We start from the raw sequence: 20,560 nt of genomic DNA, 5'->3' as shown, positions 1-20,560 counted from the left end.
ATATGTCTGTACAGCATTGGGTATAAAACAAAAATTTCATGCAGCTAACCACCCCCAGTCAGCAGGTCTAGTGGAGGTGCACAATGGCAACCCAAAAAACTAAAATGGCCAAAATAGTAGCTGAGACAGGTGTCATTTGGGTTGATGCTCTGGCCTTAGCCCTACTGTCCACAAGAACAACGGCCCACACCAGAATAGGGCTATCCCCCCATGAAATTGTGTTCGGGAGGCCTGCCAATGTATAGGGTGTCCCGCGGCCTAAGAAACTGTCTGACGTTAAATACCCTGTATTAACTGATTATCTGTACATTTTGAATAATACCTTTTGTACCCTTTATCACCAGGTGCATGAGGCCATACCTGACAAAAGCGAGGGCCCAGGACACGTCATCCAACCTGGGGATTGGGTCTTGGTGAAAAATTTTCAACGGACTAAGAGCCTCGAGCCCCTGCTGGACACAGCCCCGTCAGGTATTACTGCCCACCCGCACCGCAGTGAAAGTAGAATGTCGGAAGAATTGGGTGCATTCGTCGCACTTCAGGCGTGTGCCTCTGCCCCTCCCCTATGATCAGTGGGTGAGGGAAGGACAAGGAGACTCAGAAACAGAAACAGTCCCGACGTTTATCCCATTCAGCGATGCCAGACTGCATTCTACATCCACGGAAGCAGAGAGTGACATCATAGTGAAAGGTAGGGTGGAACCCTCCCTTAACTCTGCTCAACACCAAGAACAATTGTTTCCCGACCATACTGTCCCTACTTCCGACCTATACAACTTGCCCCCCGAGGGAACGCTTGCCCTTGACTTCGCGAAGTGCCTATAGGCTGTAGGGCTGTGATCTTCCCTGGCTGAGAGTAGTGCTGGTGTGTCAGACTAAGGTACGCCATAGGGCCCTTGGCACCTGCGCCCAGTGAAGCAACCACCAATCACAGACAGCCACTAGAGGTCCCTGGCTTAGCACAATGACAGCCGTCCAAAACACCGGACTACAGAAACTAGATGTCAGTCTCCGACATAGTAAATGCTTCATGGCCACCGTGGTGACGCTGTTTGTCTCCCTCCTCCTGTCTATCCTTGGTTGGCTGTTGCTAATCTACCATCCTGTTACCTCACCAACTCCTACCCCGACTCCTGCAGAACACCAGTATTTCACGCTACCAGCCCACGAATTACCCCGCCGTGCAGAATTCTTCAACACCTTCATCCAAATGTTGCATCATCACCAGCTGATCATGAACACTCCCAACTGCTGGGTTTGTGGACTGATGCCGCATTCCATGATACACCGTGTCCCATTCTTTCCCTACCCCTTTTCCATCTCTGGGTTTTCTCTTGCATGGTGGATGTTGATACAGGAGGCCTACACTGTCAGTGGTACTGCCAATTCTGCCCTTGGAACATTTCGGGATGACTTCTGGCGGAACAGGTCTGGCCAAGTCAATGCTCCTTTTTGCCCGACCAGCTCATCCACAATGCTACTATCACCAGATGAATTCAGTGAGATGGTAGTATTCAACTCAACTAATCGACAAACATTTTCCAGATTCCGCACAAAAAAGATACTGCCTGATGAACGAGACAATGTGAATGTCATAAATGTGCAAGGCCATGTCTGCATTCATGGCCTAGGGACTAAGAAAGTTGGTACCAGTACGTGTGATATCACAAAAGCTTTAAACTCCACATCTCCTCTGAAGCTGGAGGCATCCCCCAACACCTATTTCATCTGTGGCACTGTCGTCTACACTTGGCTCCCCCGTAACTGCTCTGGCCTTCCTTCTTCCACCAATGTATTCTACCCATGGATGTTATCACCTGTCAATGAAGGGCACTCTGCGCCGCTCACGTAGGGGCGTCATATCAGCTGAGGATACAACAGGCCGGGGACTTCTTTAAACGTTTCCTTCTTTTGTGGGGCCCCATAGCCAACAGTCGGGCTGTACGAGGACTGACCAGGGTCCTTGAAGCCACCATCACAGTAACAGCTGATACCCTCTCCAACATCACTGCAGGGCTGCATGCGGAATGCCTCATAATGCTCCAGAACAGAATGGTCCTAGATGTCATCCTTGCTGATCGTGGTGGTGTGTGTAAATTGATCGACTCTAGCTGCTGCGTGTACATCCCAGACAACGCACCTACAGTGTACGATGCCATCCAACGTCTGTATCACCTTTCTTCTGAAATTCACTGGATGAAGGCAACTGGTCCCTCACAGGCTGGATCTCGGGCCTCCTTTCCCAGTAGGGGTGGAGGATCCTCATCTTCCTTGTCTTGGGAGTAACTATCCTGGTATCCTGCTGTTTGTGCTTTCAATGTCTGCCAGTGCTCTGTACAATGTGTGTCCAGACCGTCAAGCCTCCACCCTCTAACATTCACAGTGCCAATATGATGATGATGCTCCAACAAGAAACCGATGGCCTTATGAACATTGACATTTCTTAAAGTATTTGCCACTCAATGGCAAAAGGAGGGTCTGAGGAAAAGTGTTCTTCTGATCGGCATCATTTTTACCGAGACTCCATGCTTTTTCATTGCCATCTCATGTCAAACACTTCCACACAACCTACCTGGTCGTTTCTGCTGATGCCTGAGGAAAATCTAACTAACACAACAACAGCCATTTTGCAGCCTGTATTTCTGCCCAGGAACTGTTGCACACCCAACCCCCCTGTTCTTGTAGTTTAACAGAAAGCCATGAGACACTCACACCCTGTGTAAATGATTTGTTTTCCATCTCCTGCTCCCAGCCTCGTAAACATCCTTGACACCGTGATAAGGTTATCTGGACAATGGTCTGACTGCTGGGCCTTGATCAGGGTGATTAAACAATGACCTGAAAGACCGGGCTTTGATCAAGGTGATTAAACAATGACCTGAAAGACTGAGCCTTGATCAAGCTGAGTGAACAATGATTTGTGTACCAAGCCTTGACTAGGTCACCATCTACAAACGTCGTCTGGATCTGGTTATCAACTACAAACACTGCACTGATTGAACAATGAAGTAACAGCTAAATAACTGAGATGAAAAAGTATAAAAGGCGTTTAAGCTGCGGAGTAAAGCAGCAGCCTCCTCTGTCTTGTTTCTGATGAGCTTGGGACTCTGTTCCATAGCCCGGGCTATTTGAGTAAATCTGGGTTCCTCCTGCAGACGAAGGCTCCAGTGTCTCCTTTTACTACGTATGAAGGGTATGGAAGGCTTGGGCGGTTCCCCCGCTGCCGAGACCCAGTAAGTGGGTTAATCTGGTTCTTCAGCCGGATGACCCTGAACCCGATTAATGCAGCGATTGACCATGGCAAGTTAGTGGAAATTGAGATGAACCCCATCTCAATCCTGCCCATATGTCAAAACTATAACCAAAAGAATCAAATTTTAATCTCAGTTGTCATGTAAATGGAGATGCTTTAGTCCCCAAAGACACAGAACTACTCTTGGGGCTTTGGGGGTGTGGGTGCGGCACCACCCCATCTCATTTCTTTCCGTTTCTTTTGTTTTTTTTTTTTTTTTGGAACAAAACTGCCATCCAATGGACTTTCTGCGCCAAAGTGTGTAGATTGGGGGTAAATTCTCCAATCTTCCACCCTGTGTGAGGCAGAAAGACCCTTGTGGGCATTATAGGGTGGAGCCACATCACGAAGCAGGTAGCCCACCCGGAATTTGTAAATCGCGAATTAATCACCCATAAGGGTCTCAAGGCGCTGGGGGCCGTCAAGGAGATTAAGTAAGCCATTGCCCAGTGTCACATGATGCTGAGCTGATCTGCCTCCGGCATTGGGGATCGAACAGTCGGCCAGCACACCGGAGTCAGTGGCCCTGGTCGTTGCACCAGACCTCTACCCAATTTCCTGAGTTTACTGGGCTCTCTGCCTCCTAGTAGGAAGATTTAGGTCAATCCCCCAAGCTGCCCCTCGGGGGAGGCCAGAAAAACTGTGGGCCCTTAGGAATAGGGGTCAGGCCTGATGCTTGGGTGGCCCGCCCCGCCCCTTTCTTTTTTTTAAACATAAAATACCTGGTGTTTAGTGGCGTTTCTGCCTCCTGCCCCATCTGCCCCTCCTTCACTCTTTCACTGTAGGAACAGGTAGGCTATTGTGGCACATATGGTGTGGGGGCAAGGCCCGATGCCTGGGCATGCCACCCCTGCCCCTTTGACGAAGTCAGCCAATAAGAGCAGGTGGGGTGATCTTGTTTTCCGCCATTCCTTCAGAACAGAGGCTTCCCTCCTGCCACCTGAGATACAGCCCAGTAAGGTTTTTATTGTAATGTTGGGTGCATGGATGCATGTGTATATGTATGAATGTTTGTTTGTGTGTGAATATTTTGAATGGCTGCATCTGTATGTGCTGGGTGTGAGTAAGTGTGTGAAAGAGAGTGTGCATGTGTACGTGCCCACTTCACCCCTGCTGCATTTTACAGGCAGCCACTGTCGTCCACCACATTAAAGCAGTTAAAACATAGTTTATGTCACCGTTTTGAGGTCGTCAATTTAAATTTTCAAAAATATTGTATCCACCACGTCACCTAGTGCTACATTGTAAAGGTAAGTATATATTTACTACTCTTAACTCCACATATACTGTAGTGTAGTTCCTATATTCCCAATAGGCTCTGCGCATTGGAATAACATAAACAGCAGTTTAGACGTAGGACTGAGGTCATCTAGGTCTCTACTGACTATGTTAGACTTAATTAGGTTTGCCAGCTAGCTCAGAGGTCCCTAGAAACTTTCTCGAGTAAACAAGGATGAGTTAACTTCCCTGAATAGACAAGAAGGGATTAGTTTCTGACAACCACATAAACATGACAACTTTGCTCCCTCAGAATAAAGAGTATATTTCTAGAGTCGTGTGAAAACAATAGACAACTATTTCACTCAGTCAATCGTGCATACTTAGTTTCACCAGTGTGCAGAGAAATAGAGAGACGGGCGTTTTAAATAAAAGGTGTTATTTATTGAGCAGTCCTCTTTCTCATGCAAGAGAAATGAGTTGCCACAATTGCAATACTTATCATGAAGTAAAGTGCGTACAGTAAAAGGAGTATTATGAAATAATACTGTAAAAGCATTGATATGGTTTCTTAGCCATATGATACTTTAAAACGGATAAAATATATACATACATAAAAACATTGACTAACGTACTCAACTGGTGCTTCTAATATACGCCTACCCCGGTGTACCTGACCTAAGCCTAATACGTGGAAAGGAGTAAGTAAATTGCAGGTTTTTTTGGGTTTTTTTTTGCCAAGAATCTGAATCAAGAATTCTCTTAAGGATTTAGTCAGCTCCATACCTTGGTAATTGAATGAAGGAGGTCTTGTATCTCGTGTCTCAGGACTCGATCTCCCAGCAACCCGCAAGGGTGACTGGAAACACCGGAGCTGGATTTCTCGGCAGGAGAAAAGACAGCGTCTCTCTCAGTGCGTCAAATGGGAGGGTCGGCTTCCTTCAGCACTCGCATCAGCTGGGCATCGGGCAAGTAGATAGCCGCTCTGTTCCAAACCACCGTGTGTTTGCTTAAGGCAACGTTGGTATATTTATACCTGAAAGGTGCCGTGTTTGACGTAAGGTTGGACATAAGACGTCACTAAGAACTAACAGTTCTTTCTGGACTCCAGGAGTTATTGTGCAAATCAAAACAAAAGCAGGGGGAATTCCCGGGCTGCTGGAGGCTTGGTTTGTTTAAAGAACACGTTGTGCTTTCTAGGAGTCTATGGGAGTAGTCTTGCCGTATTTGTACTGAATGGGCTATGACTAAATATGGACATGATTCTTATGCCTTTATAAGGATATGTTTTGTTATAACCACATAAGGGCATGAATCGGGGATATCTAATTAGGGTCCTAGATAGATTCACAACAATACTTTCATTGATTAATTCTTATCTCCTCATGTATAGTGTCAGTCAATGTAGTGGGCATGATATTTTTGCTATGCAGTATACTACATGTGATATAGTGATCTCAACTTAAAAGGCAGCAGAATGTAAACTCTGCTTAGGCATTCCAAAGTGAATAAAGGCAAATGATTGATTTATCAGATTACTACATTTAAATGCATACAAAGTACAATTAAATAAAAATTATTCACAATAAAAATCCACTGTAACAATGCTTCCTTATACATACATGTTCTACTTTTCAATAAAGCTTCTTTTACAAAATTTCCCAAAGCAAACGTCCTCTAGACCAGTTCACTTGCCACGAAATAGGAATACTTCCCAACTATTACTGATTTGGTTTGATTATTGTATCGAGGGTAGGTCTTAAATTTTAATCACAAAAGGTATGCCGAACCATGAAGAAGATGACAAGCCTGATAAGCATGACACTCAGGGTTCTTTTTCCAAATCAATGATGATCTCATTGGAATGCTGGTCACAGTGTAATCCTCTTCTTGGTTCACTATATCTTTTGTGATAGGTGTGTGTCTAAGGGCCTGAAATGGGGATTGGTGGACAGATTAAATGCAGTTAGGGTGTTGGAGGACTTTACAATCGCTATCCTGCCTTTCCTTCGCCCTGGGATTCTTTTGAGAGTGGGCAGGCCGTTCGAGGTTAGTCAGAAATTTCACATTTGAATGTCTAGTTGCATTCCTCTTCTTTTTCCCTGCTCTTTTTTTATTAGGTCAAGTTTGGGCAGCGCATTCGCTGCTGCGAGGCATGCAGTATTGGAGTATGGCTTTGAAGCCCCACCCACTCCCCGCCCATATATTTAATTGGCTTGTATCATTGTCCTTTGTAAACACTGGCTTCCGAGTTGTTATTAGGCTTGTTTGTCCCTCCTTGGTACTTCCTTGTATGCATTTGTTACCTCCCATAACATCTGGACCTTTTAAGTGTCTTGTTACACGATCTGCTGAGCACTATTTTGTTTAATGATTTGCCCCTATACCACCCACTACGTCGCAGCATGCTGCCCGCTTTTATTTTATTTATTAATGGCAATCCGCCTTAACCATAGCGGCCGCGTTTATTTATTTCTTCTTTTAGCAGAGCGGTCCGCTTTAAGAACAGCAGCGGCACTTACTTATTTTCTTTCTTTTTTTTGTTTGTTTACTAGCACCCATGTGGCGCTTTCACATTCATGAATGTCGTTGCCCTTTTCTTTAGACAAGCCGCGTCTAAAGTAAGGTGCGCGGCTGTTATTAAAGTGAAAGCGTGGCATGGGGGCTATTAAAAAATAAATGTGTCAACTTGACAAACAGATGCCTTTTTTGTCTAAGCGCCCCATGTCGCAGTTTCACTTTTCACTGTAGGCCACACCACTTTCTTTAGACGCAGCTTGTCTAAAGAAAGTGGCATGGCCTCCATGAATGTGAAAGCGCCGCATGGGAGCTAGTAATGTGCATTGCAATGTGTCTTACATTTGCGAGAGTTTAAGCTATTGCATTGCCAATAGCTTAAACTCTCATAAATGCGAGACCTATTGCATTGCAAATGCTTGTTACTATTGGATAGGTTTGCATAGTTTTTGCACTATGTTTTATATGCTATGCTGGGCCAATGAATGATTTATTTTATTATGTTCTTGAATTTGGTGGTTTTATTACAAAAACGGAACAATAACCAATGTTAAATTGCTGAATTGGGCACTACCAGAAATAAAGCAGGAAGAACAAACCAGCTGGCTTTTCCCAATTGTTTCTGCAAATATGTTTTCGTTTGGGTTTTATGAAAAGGGTTGTCTACGTAGCACATTAGCGTGCATATTATGTGTTTTCAGTTGCAGTAATTCCTAATTTCCCTGAGCCTTAGTGAACTTTAATGTACTTAAAATTATTTGCATTTGAAAATTGACACCATAATGTCATTGCTTCCCACAATATACCAGGAATCAATACATTTGAACCAGGGCAGGCATCTTCTTGCCATGCATTCTCAGAACTGCTCATAGATTACCACAATAATGTCAATGGACATATTATACCAGGTTTGGGCCCACGTTTGCTAGGGGTGTATATTATTGGCCACAAACTATCACTTTAATGCCATGGCAAACATTATGATATATTGCCAAAATAACCACCTGCCTTGGGCTAGCACCCTGCCTTCAGTGGGCACATTGGTGCCAAAGATACCACAATGTAACAGAAATGACCACCATTGTGTCAGGTCCAGCATTAGGACAGAGATAGACACCATCATACCATGAATGCCCTGGACATGCCAGGCATTATCAACATTATGCCAGGGCCGACCTTACGACTGAGATTGACACATCATATCATGGATGCCATAAGAATTACCACCATTCTGCCGGGATTAGCATGTATAGCCACAAGATGCTAAGGACTAGCCATTATTATGTCAGTGCCAGAATTTTCTAGAGATCAGCAAAATGCTGTGAATGCCCTCAAGTTGTAAGGAATTATCACCATCATACAAAGGGTTTCATTTTACTGAACATGGGCAACAGGCATAGCAGTGCCTTGTGTGCAAACACACACACGGATGTGCACAGGCGCAGAAGCTAGCAGCGTTTGAGGCTTTTTTTTAGCACATAACATCTTCTGCCTAAGGCCCTAACTGCATCTCACTGGTGTCCCAACTCCTGTTCCTAGCTTCATCTCTACTCCCAGCAAAGCAACCTGGATTTCTTGCCAGATGTCCCTTTGGATGAGAGTTGACCACATAAGATGGCGTTACTTCTTCTGTGGGATGGAGCCTTTGGTGATGTGGGGTACTGAGGCTTCCAATCAGCACTGCCAGATGTAGAAGGCTGATGGTTTGCTGTGACTCTTTGGGGCTGGGGAAGAGACCTGTTATGTGGCCAACATCTTTTGAAGACCTGGCGGCAGGTCTGAAGGGTTAGATGTGCCTCTTTGGAGGAGCTTGTAATGTTTTAGCACTTTATTCACCTGTCTTTAGGCTCCTACTCCTTGTAGGAGTTCAAACATGCATTTCCAGGTACATTTGTAAGGGTCTCTGTGTTTGAATGTAATGATCAGGATCTTTATTTCATGCTTTGGAACTCCTAGGAGGGCCGCATAAAACAAAAAAAAAACAGAAAGTCATACAAGCAAATTAGGTTACTTACCTTCTTCCAAACAATCGAAATAGTAGATCAAAAGACCTAAGTTCAAACTAAAATTCTCAGTATAAATTTAAAACGAATTAAAAAAGTTAAAAACTTGGGTACAAAACATTTCATTTGGGGGACTGCATAACATGTGCAAGGCCTCAGCTGATGGTCACACAGAAAATTTTAAGAAAAGAGGTCTCAACAACTTGTGACAACATAATAAGGCAGGACAGACAAATAAGACATGTTTCAAGTCTAGGGTACCATATTGACACAGGTTACGTACGTTTGAGGAACCATGCCATTTAGATATTAAAACATTTAACAAAAGTATATCCAATCTTTTTAAAAACCAAAAGCACCTAATTCCACATTTCAAATTCCATGCCATGTAGGGGTGCACACTTTTCATAGTAGCAGAATTCATTAATACTTCATACCTCCTTTTTTACAGTAAGATATGGTATTCAAGACAATGACTTAAATTTAATGAAGCTTGTTTTAGGCAGGCCTTTAATTGGGTTGGCGATAGAGAAGATTCCACATTTTGATCTAACTCAAGTTAGTCAAGTGCATACTTAAAATTTCTAAAAAACAAAGACTTTTCTTTCATCAAGACAACATTTTCCTTACATATGAAGTGCCTTAGAGAGGCAGCATCACTTCTCAACAGGCTAAAAACCCACTGTACCACTCCCACCAAGCTTTGTGCAAATGAACTTTTAATCCCAAGTTCCAGTTTTAGGGCAGCGATAGTCACTAAATTATAACATGAGGATAATCTTAAAATTTGACCTTCAGTCTTATCTAGAAAACGCCATCTTCCCACATCTGTTAATTCCACCGCATACAGTAAAGCATCTTAGCTTGTAATACAGAAAGGAGGTGGGAAAAACTTCTCCTACGTACAACATTAGAAAATGCACTGAACCCCTGACCTGTGCCTGCGCTTTACCAACATTGTTTGAGATATGATCTGAATTGCAAAAGGTACTGGTGTGGAAAACTACAAACTGGGGGGGCACTACCAACCAGAATATAAGATCCTTAATTATTGCCCGGCGATGTCGCCTCTTGAACCCACAAAGAAGTTAAACTATTGGAGAGGCAGGCGCTGGAGACTGGAAGGCAGGAAACAAGGTTTTTTTATTCTCTCCGGAGGAGAACACAACGAAACGGACAGAAGGTATCGTTCTGAGGTGCTCTAACTGCATCCCTGAGGCCTGGCCTCTTATACACAAGTTTATCTCTTTATTACATGTAACACATTCTCGTTGATACTTTGATGTACGGAAAGACATCCTCAGAATCCCCCCTTCCCAGCCCGTTCCCATGCAAGGCTACAGTGGAAGTCCCCGCCCCGTTCACAACAGGTGATGATCATCGCGCAGCTGGGTATTCCGCCGATTCACGGAGTGTGCGGGTTTCGATCGGATCTCGTGGGATGGGGGGGGGCTTTGATCATCTCGGGGGTCCTTTGAGGAGGGAAGCTTCCTATTGTATGGGGAGGGGCAAGAGGTTGGTATCGGCAGAGCTAGGTGTCGGCCTGGGAACGGGGAAGACAAACGGGCACACGGGGAAAAGGGGTTTGCATCAAAAGGGCCGGAGGTCATGACGGGGAAGCAGGGAGGTGTCGCGCTGGGAACAGGATGAGGGCCTGGGGCAGAGCAGCGCCGAAGAGGGGTTTATGACTCAAGGCAGGTGCAAGCAGGGGGGTTGCCAGCGAAGTTAGGAGAGAGAGAGAGAGACGCGCTGGCTCTCGGCGAGAGCAGGGAAGCCATGGTGTCCAAAATGGCGGCTGTTTTACGCGCACAAAAGGTTTAAGGAGAGCAAGAGGGCGCCGATAATGTTGACGGTTTTCAGCCTAACTTTTAACAGTCCTCCCTTTTCAACATATCTAGCCAACTTGCTTACTCAATGTCAATTTTCATCAGATTCCTAACTTCGGTATCATATAATGCCCTCATATGTTCGCTTCCAATGTCCACAGTTTTGGGAAAAATACAACTCGCACATAAAGAACACATAGGTGGCAAACATTGAATTCCTAAGCATAGGCCACATATTACAACTACGGGAATCAGGATAATGGTGAGCAGTCTCCAGCCCCAGCTTTTGACGGTGTCCCAGAACCAACCACCAAGCGACCATTCTTCTTGCTCTTGGTGAACTTCCGAAGAGAGTCTGTGAAGATGTTCGATGGCTTTGTACACTGAGGGTGAGTTGTCCGGTATGTATGTACAACAGCTGGCCCCAATAATGCGGCATGCTCCTCCACGGTCCGCCAGAACCACATCTAGAACGAGGCGGTTCTGAAGAGCCACCAAACGGACCGCTTGGAGCTCGGCAGTGTTGTTGGCAAAGATGCCCGCTGTGATGTTCATGGTTGTCTCGACTGCCTGAGTCAAATGTCGGATGGCACGGCTGTTTGCCATCGGGCCCCAGAGGGGGACGAGTCCTTTCATAGCATCGAGGAACTGTGCCCCTGTTGAGTCGGCTTGCTCAACGTCTTTGGCTCGTTTTTGTCTGTGGTGATTCGCTGGGGCCACATAAGTTGGAGGAAGGACGAAGGAGATGTAGCAAGTGCCCCCCCAGCCTTTGGGGAGCCAGGTGTAGGCCTTCGTGCCACAGATGAAATACATGTTTGGGGATGACACAAAGGAAGGTGGATCCGTGGAGTCCAAAGTTCTGGTAAAGCGGCAAGTGCTGTGACCCACCAGCTGTGTCCCAAGTCCTTCTACACACATGTGGCCTGTGACGTTGATGACCGTCAGGGCCACAGTCAGAGTGGCAGCCGTTCGTTTCCGCAGATAGGAGAAGGTGGGTCTGGTTGGATTGTTGAACACCTGCATTTCGATTCGTTCTTTGGCCGGAATGTCCATTTGGATTGAGTCGCTGGGGGTCAGCGGGCAGAAGTGTGTCTTTGTCTTGTTTCGCCCGGCCCCATGAGAAGAATGTGCTGCAGCTCTGCTGGAGGTGGCATTTCCCGTATAGCTCTCTTGCAGGAGGATCAGCCAGGCAAGGCAGGAGCCGTGGACGGAGAAGGGTGAAGGGATGAATGGTATTGAATGTCCAGTGGCATGGGGTAGCAACCCACAGATCCAGCAGTTGGTGGCGTTGGTGGCAAGATTGTGCTGGTGAAGTAGCTGCACGAAAGAGTTGTTCCAAAACTCCTTTCGTCTCTCTCTTAGTTGAGGAGAGAGCGAAATTAGATAATGTTCCTTCATGGTGGTAGGCTGAGCAGTGGTAAGGAATGTTTCGTGAGCAGGTGCGTGTTCTTCCATAATCCAGAGCGTAGTCATGAGGAGAAAACAGAGGAGGATTACGATGAAGAGTGCAATTGTCTTTGAGCTATGGAGTCTGTCTGTTCTCGGATTTCTGTAGTGGGTATTTCCTGTTGTCTCAGTCGGCTTCTTGTTTGGTGCTTCCATCATCTTCTTATCTGGCGCTTCCATCATCTTCGTCTTCAAGGTGCTCGGTAGTGGGCAGGACCACAGACTTAGTTTCAGCCTCTCTCCAGGTAACCCTTGGTAGTTTGGGTCACCGTTCTGAGATCCTTTAACCTAGTCCGTGGCCTACTTAGCTGAAGCTCCCTCCTTTCGACGCAGGAAATACCCTTCTTGAGATGGCACAGTGGGGTCAGGATGTTTTGAAAGTTCAAGTGTCTCTGTATCAGGGTAGCAGTTCAACGATGGTCGGTCCTGGTTCAGGAGCTCTTCTTGGGTGTCTGTCGTGGCCAGGGCTGGAGAGACCTTTTTGCAGTGATGAGCGTGCAGCCAGTGTTTCTTCCCCTCCACTCGAAGTGCGGTCCGAGTGGTGATCAGCACTTGCCAGGGGCCCGTCCACCGGGGTTCCAAACTCTTTGATCGCTGAAAGTTTCGGATCAGCACGAAGTCCCCCGGCTGGATGGCGTGACCCGGACCCCTGGAAGCATCGGGGATGGCCTGCTGCACCTGCTGATGAAGGACAGACAAAGTTTCAGTCAATTTGTACAGATAATCAGACATTAGGACATCCGGAACGTCATGAATGGACGTTGGTTTCGGGGCAGACCAGACGCTCATGGGTCGACCGAAGACAACTTCATAAGGGGTTAAGTGATGTCGGGTGGGGGTAGAGCGCATCAATAGCAATGCCAATGGGAGGGCGTCTGGCCATTTCAGGCCCGTCGTAGCCACTATTTTGGCCAGTTTAAGCTTTAGTGTGGCGTTGTGTCGTTCGACAAGCCCAGCAGATTGAGGGTGGAAGACTGCGTGGAATTTCTGTTTGATACCCAGCCCATTTAGGATGAGCTGGATAACGTTGGCTACAAAGTGGGGGCCATTATCACTCCATAAAACACGACAGAGGCCATAACGGGGGAAAAACTCCTTTAACAGGACCTTTGCAGTGGCCATAGCGGTGTTGTCACGGGTTGGATATGCTTCCACCCATTTGCTAAATGCGCACACCACGACAAGTACATATTTCAGGCCTTGGCATCTGTCTAGCTGGATGTAGTCCATCTGCAGGACTTCAAATGGGTGGTTTGGGACCCCAAATCCCCCCCGGGGTACTACAGTTCCCTTCCCGGGGTTGTGTTGCAGGCATATTAAGCATTGTTGGACCAGGCGTTTGGCGGAATCTGGGATCTTGTCATTGTGCCAAACCCTGGAGACAAGTTCGATCATGGGGGCTGATCCTATGTGGGCAGGGGAGTGTGCCATGGTTAATATGGGAATCAAGTATGAATCAGGTAGCAACCATCTGTTCGTGTCTTTTGTCCGCCAGCAGCCTTCATCGTCTTTCAATCCCACCCGTGCCCATTCAGTCAATTCGTGTTGTGTGCTAGCCGTTTGTATGTCTCTAATTGTGTCCTTGGCGTCAGTCCAGTTTTCTGCTTGTGACCTGGTCACGTACATACGTGTTGTCGTTCTATTTTCAGCTGTCGTTCGGGCGGTGATGTCGGCTAGTGCATTTCCCTGTCCAATAATGTCTGTCACCTTCTTGTGTGCCTGGCATTTGATAACGGCAAGTTTGTTGGGGAGGAGGACAGCTTCGATTAAGGCGGAGACTAAATCCCCGTGCAGAATGGGTGTGCCGTGTGAGGTCAAGTATCCTCTCTCCCTCCAGAGGAGCCCAAAATGGTGAACCACCCCGAAGGCATACTGGCTGTCGGTGTAAATGTTCGCCGTGGTTCCTGTTGCCAGGATGCAGGCTCTCGTCAAAGCAATCAGTTCCGCTGCCTGGGCAGATCGCTGGGTGATGCGGGCTGTTTCTACTACAGTTCGAGCCGTGGTGACTGCATAGGCAGCGGAAGTGGTACCATCGGAGAGTTTGATGCAAGAACCGTCCACCCACAACTCCCCGTCGGGGTCAGGGAAAGCTGTGTCTCTGAGATCGACCCTACTCCTGGTCTGTTCGTCCGTAAGAGTCACGCAGTCATGTACGGGGTGCACATTGGGGTCGTTCTCTGGCAAGGGTAACAGAGTTGCTGGGTTCAGTGTGGTGCATCTTTTCAGGGTGATATGGGGGGCAAGCAAGGTTAGTTCGTATCCAGTCAGTCGTGCACTCGTCAGATGTTGCGTCTTGGTTTGGTTCAGGAGGGTGTCGACTGCATGGGGTACCAGTACCGTGAGGGAATTCGAGAGTACAATCCCCTCACTCTGTCGGATAGAGACTGCAGCAGCAGCTACAGCTCGAAGGCAGGCAGGCAAGGCTCTGGCGACAGGGTCAAGAGTGGCAGAGAAGTAAGCGCACGGTCGTTGCTTAGGACCGATGGCCTGGGTCAGGACAGATAAAGCGCACCCCTCCCTTTCGTGAGTGTAAAGGGAGAAGGGCTTTCTGTAATCAGGGGTACCCAGGACAGGGGCTGAGCAAAGGGCATCTCGTAGTTCTGTGAAGGAGGTTTGACACTCAGGAGTCCAAGGGAGTGGGAAAGGGACGTCTTTGTTTAGGAGAGAGAGCAGTGGTTTTACAACGAGGCTGAAGTTTGGCAACCATTGTCGGCAGAAGGAGGTGAGGCCTAATAGGGAGCGAACCTGCTTCTGGGTTTTAGGGACAGGGGTGTCTAGAATGGTCTGGATTCGATCAGGGGTGAGTTTCCTTCCATCTTTGGACAGAAGGTGGCCTAGGTAAGTGACCTGGGGTAGGCAGAATTGCAACTTCTTCTTGGAGACCTTGTGGCCATTTTCCGCAAGGAAGTGCAAGAGTTGAATGGTGGCGGTAACCGCTAGAGGGGTGGTGTCGGCTGCCAAAAGGATGTCATCGACATATTGTACCAACACCACCCCGTCGGGTAACCGGACTTGGTCTAGTTGCCTTTTGAGGGCCTGGCTGTAGATGCTAGGGCTCTCCGTGTAGCCTTGAGGGGCTCGGCAAAACCTATATGAGCGGGATTTTAGGGTAAAGCCGAAGAGATATCGGCTGTCTGGGTGGATGGGGATGGAGAAGAATGCGTTCTTGAGGTCGATGACGGAAAAGGTGGTGGCAGTGGATGGAATCAAGGTCAGGATGGTGGTGATGTCTGAGACCACAGGGTACTGGGGTACCACCACTTTGTTGATCTCTCGGAGGTCGATGATGAAACGGTATGCTTTCTCATCTCCCTCTCCCTGCTTCTTGATAATGGGCAAGATAGGGCTGTTGCAAACGTTGCTAACCACTTCCTCTACCACTCCTGCGTCTATCAGTGACTGGATAATCATTACCAATGCCTTCTCGCCCTCTGGCGATATCCGATATTGTGGGAGTTTTGGGAGTGTTGCGTCTGGTCGGACAGTAATGTGCACTGGGTCAATTAACATACGCCCTACGTCCGAATCCGCTTTGGCCCACAGATACGGAGGTAGGGTGTCAAGCAGGGACGCGTCGACGTCGGTGATGGAAAACATGTGTCGGGGGGAACAATGTTTAAGCAGAACGGGGTTGTCGTAAAGAAACACTCGAACTCCATCTTGAGAACACCTAATCGTCGCTCGGAAGTGTTTCAGTAAGTCAAGTCCCATAATGGCGTCAGGGCTATTGGAGGAAAGCAAGAACGTGGTGTCGGTGGTGTTGTTTTCTACGTCAAAGAGAATCGGGGCAGACAAAGGGTTGGTGGAGGGCGTTCCATCGAAACCTGTCGATGTTATGAGTGAGCCAGACAAGGGTGCCCTTGGAATCAGTCGTTTAGATAACGCACTACGTGTTGCGCCAGTGTCTACCAGAAATGGAGACTTGGTACCCAGGACCTTAGCAGTGACATAAGGGCCCTGCTGGTCAACATAGAGCTCGACTGGATCCCTCCCTCGCCCTTGGCTGTCCTATGCAAAGGTGTGAGTGTAGTCATAGTCAGATTGTTGATATTGGTTCTGTCTGGGTCGATCGAACGTATTCGGTCTGCTTGATCTGTCATTAGTCGCGTCATTTGGGGGCCCTCGTTGTGGTCCCTTAGGTCTCGGTCCGTTTGCTACATCCCTGGGGTCTCTGTTCCTGATCATTTCCAGGAGAACTGGGCACTGGGATTTCCAATGGCCAGTCCCTTTGCAGAAAGCGCACTGGTCATCTCTAAGGTCTGTGCGTCCACTGTAGGGAGTCAGAGTGCGGTCCTGGGGAAATGCAGTCTTAGGGACGTTTGTCTGGTAGTTTCCCCGGTATTGGTCTCGTCCTATAGTCACCCCTTGCAGTTTGGCAATCATCACCCTCTCTTTTAAGTCTTTCTTCTTTTTCTCTGTCGCCCTATCGTTTTCATTTTTCTGATGCTCATAATATTGGGCCATTTGGAGAATCGCTGTAGGTTTGGAGGCTGCCCAACTACTCTCGCTGGCCTGTAGTTTCTGGGAGATGTCCAATGATAGGCCCTTAACATAATTCTGGACGAACAGATGGTGTCCGGTTGCAGTGGTCATGTCCTGGCCGCTGTAATCGGAGAACACCGTTTCAAACCGGGAGAAGTATTCCGATACATCCTCCTGGGGTTTTTGGCGACAGGCTGTTACTATCGACCAGTCCACTTTCTTTTCTGGGATTAGGGTTTTTAATTTCTCTACAATTTTATCTGGGAGGTCTAGAATGGATTTCAACGGCTTTTGTCCTGGTCCCCGTTGTTTGTCCAAGTCATCGAGTTGTGGCCAGGTATGTCCGAACAGCTCAAGGTGGTCGACTTTCCGGATTTGCTTCCACACATCAGCTGGTAGACATAACCCGAAGAACAAGTCGATGTCAGCCAGGGTCATGATAGTTGAACCCAGGGCTGTACCCAATTCAGTATAGAAGGCAGTGGGGTTTTTACGTAGGTCGGGTAGAGATTTCCGGAATGTCAGTATCTCTTGCCGGTCCCATGGCTGGTAGACCCAGTTGTATACTACCCTTCCCTTTGCATCTTGGTTGTTTGCATCATCGTGAGTCCCTGTACCTCGAGGGGGAACCCAGTAAGGGGCAGCCTCACGTATCGGCATCATGGTGTTAGATTGCTCGGTTGGTGGTTCGGTCACTACGGGGGCCGCGGATTTAGCTCCCGGCTTTCGTTCAGTGAGGTGGCGGAAAACCTCAAGCGTACGCGTAAGGAGGTCCGACACATCACACTCGCCCTCATCCCCGATATCGACCTTCCGGTACAGAGTCCTTAGGCTCTCGGGACCTTTGTCTCGATATCGGTCCTCGTATGCATTCAAGACATGATAACACAGTCGTACGGTAAAATGTCGTCTGTGACTCCCTGTATACGAGCTGAACATATCTGTGATGTACTCTTCATCATCCTTCCTTTCTACCAGTGTCCTTGCTATTTTGTCGATCCCCGCTCGCTCATCTTTGTCTAGCCTGTTTGTTCTTGCAAGGCCAGCCCCTCGAGTCTCATGCTCGTTTAACGTTGTTGTTGATGCGGGTTTTAATACAAGGGGTTCGGCTGGCACAGAGGCCATTGGGGCCGACGCTGTGGCGGTACCTTCGTTTGTACCTGGGGGTGGCGCGTGCTGCGCCAAGGGTTGAGAAGGGGCATATGGAGGGGGCATGTAGATGATAGGGGGACCTAACAGCAGGTCCTCATTGGCTTGTCGTTTCGAGGGTAAATCAGGGTAGAGCATGGAGGGGGTTCTAACCGGACACTGGCTTGGCGTTTCCCTTTCTAGTTTCTGTTTAGCTTTCTCTCTTTCCTCTATCTCCTTTTTTAGTTTCTGAGCAGCTAGGTGGGCTGCTTTTTGCAGCTCTTTTTCCAACCTACTCTCAGTTTTCTTTTTACGCTGTTCAGTTTCTTTTCGCCACATGCCGAAGCTATCAAGCATAGTAGGTGTTGTCTTGTTATTACCTAGGGCAGTTTCTAGCGTTTTTATTTTATCATCATCGAAGGATCCTATCAGGGGCCATTGACTTTCTTGACCCTGTTTTGTATATTTATGCCATAGTTTACTATAGGCAATAGCGGTCAATCCATGCTTCATGAACATGTCCTTATTAGGGGTGCCTTCCAGTGGGGCTGGATGGTCCATCTCTAATAAGCGGTCCGGGCTAAACAGGCTACTAATCAGTGGGGAGAAGACAGACATGACGGCTCGTAACGAGGGACTAAAAAGTCAGCACTGCCTATCTTATCACTAGGTGCAAAGACTAGACAGAATATTTCTATTCTACGTTGTTTGCAGGCAGTGAATACCTCATGGATCACAATAACCAAAGACCAACAAATAACAATGGGGAGAATGAGTAGGTCCGCAAAGATCTGCGTTACCTACCTTTTTCACTATCTGCAAAAAGGGTGGTCTCTTCCCTGTTTGCAGACAGGGAATCTCCAGGAAACAATAATTTTGCGAACAACAGTTCAGTTTCAAGCAATTATAGGGTGGGGGAGAAAAAAAATAAGCACGGCTGCTACCCTACCTATCCTCCACTGCTTGCAAAGAGAGAGACCTTTGTTTCTCCGTTTGCAGACAGTGAATCCCTCATAGATCAAGATAACAAAAGACCGATAAATAACAATGGGGAGAATGAGTAGGTCCGCAAAGATCTGCGTTACCTACCTTTTTCACTATCTGCAAAAAGGGTGGTCTCTTCCCTGTTTGCAGACAGGGAATCTCCAGGAAACAATAGTTTGTGAACAACAGCTCAGTTTCAGGTGATTATTGAGTGGGGGAGAAAAATAAGCACGGTTGTCTGCCCTACCTATCCTCCACTGCTTGCAAAGAGAGAGCCTGTTGTTTCTCCGTTTGCAGACAGTGAATCTCCAAATAAACAAAAAGAGCAATACTAGTATTTAACAAACAAGCAATCAAGCAATTTTTTCGCAATTTGTCGTGGTAACACGACCTTACCCGGACCGCATGGACAGTTTCCTGACTTCCGAATCCAGCGCCCGATCGTCCTCTCTTCTTCGTTATCCTCGCGGCACTCCTGATGGTTCCCAGTCAGGACCGTAGATCACTCGAGAGAGGTCTGTTCGGAACCAGTGAAGTTCGGATGATCGGCTGTCAGACGAGGGTCTATCGGACAGACGCGTTCCCGATCGTTGCAGTCGTTCACTTTGTCGTCAGGACCTCTCCCACTGGATCCATGGGTCGCTGATGGGCCCCACGTTGGGCGCCAATTGTGGAAAACTACAAACTGGGGGGGCACTACCAACCAGAATATAAGATCCTTAATTATTGCCCGGCGATGTCGCCTCTTGAACCCACAAAGAAGTTAAACTATTGGAGAGGCAGGCGCTGGAGACTGGAAGGCAGGAAACAAGGTTTTTTTATTCTCTCCGGAGGAGAACACAACGAAACGGACAGAAGGTATCGTTCTGAGGTGCTCTAACTGCATCCCTGAGGCCTGGCCTCTTATACACAAGTTTATCTCTTTATTACATGTAACACATTCTCGTTGATACTTTGATGTACGGAAAGACATCCTCAGAATCCCCCCTTCCCAGCCCGTTCCCATGCAAGGCTACAGTGGAAGTCCCCGCCCCGTTCACAACAGGTGATGATCATCGCGCAGCTGGGTATTCCGCCGATTCACGGAGTGTGCGGGTTTCGATCGGATCTCGTGGGATGGGGGGGGGCTTTGATCATCTCGGGGGTCCTTTGAGGAGGGAAGCTTCCTATTGTATGGGGAGGGGCAAGAGGTTGGTATCGGCAGAGCTAGGTGTCGGCCTGGGAACGGGGAAGACAAACGGGCACACGGGGAAAAGGGGTTTGCATCAAAAGGGCCGGAGGTCATGACGGGGAAGCAGGGAGGTGTCGCGCTGGGAACAGGATGAGGGCCTGGGGCAGAGCAGCGCCGAAGAGGGGTTTATGACTCAAGGCAGGTGCAAGCAGGGGGGTTGCCAGTGAAGTTAGGAGAGAGAGAGAGAGACGCGCTGGCTCTCGGCGAGAGCAGGGAAGCCATGGTGTCCAAAATGGCGGCTGTTTTACGCGCACAAAAGGTTTAAGGAGAGCAAGAGGGCGCCGATAATGTTGACGGTTTTCAGCCTAACTTTTAACACTGGACATAATTTATCCTAAGAAACAATATGATCTAATCCTTTCCAATTTTTGAGAACCCTAGTGCCACGCAAAATTACCATTTATACATGCTTCCTTTCCGTGAACACATAACG

The sequence above is a fragment of the Lissotriton helveticus genome, chromosome 3_1 (genome assembly GCF_964261635.1).
Source record: "Lissotriton helveticus chromosome 3_1, aLisHel1.1, whole genome shotgun sequence".
Classification (NCBI taxonomy): domain Eukaryota; kingdom Metazoa; phylum Chordata; class Amphibia; order Caudata; family Salamandridae; genus Lissotriton; species Lissotriton helveticus.
The sequence above is the reverse complement of the archived record's forward strand: the minus strand, read 5'-3'. Positions refer to the sequence as shown.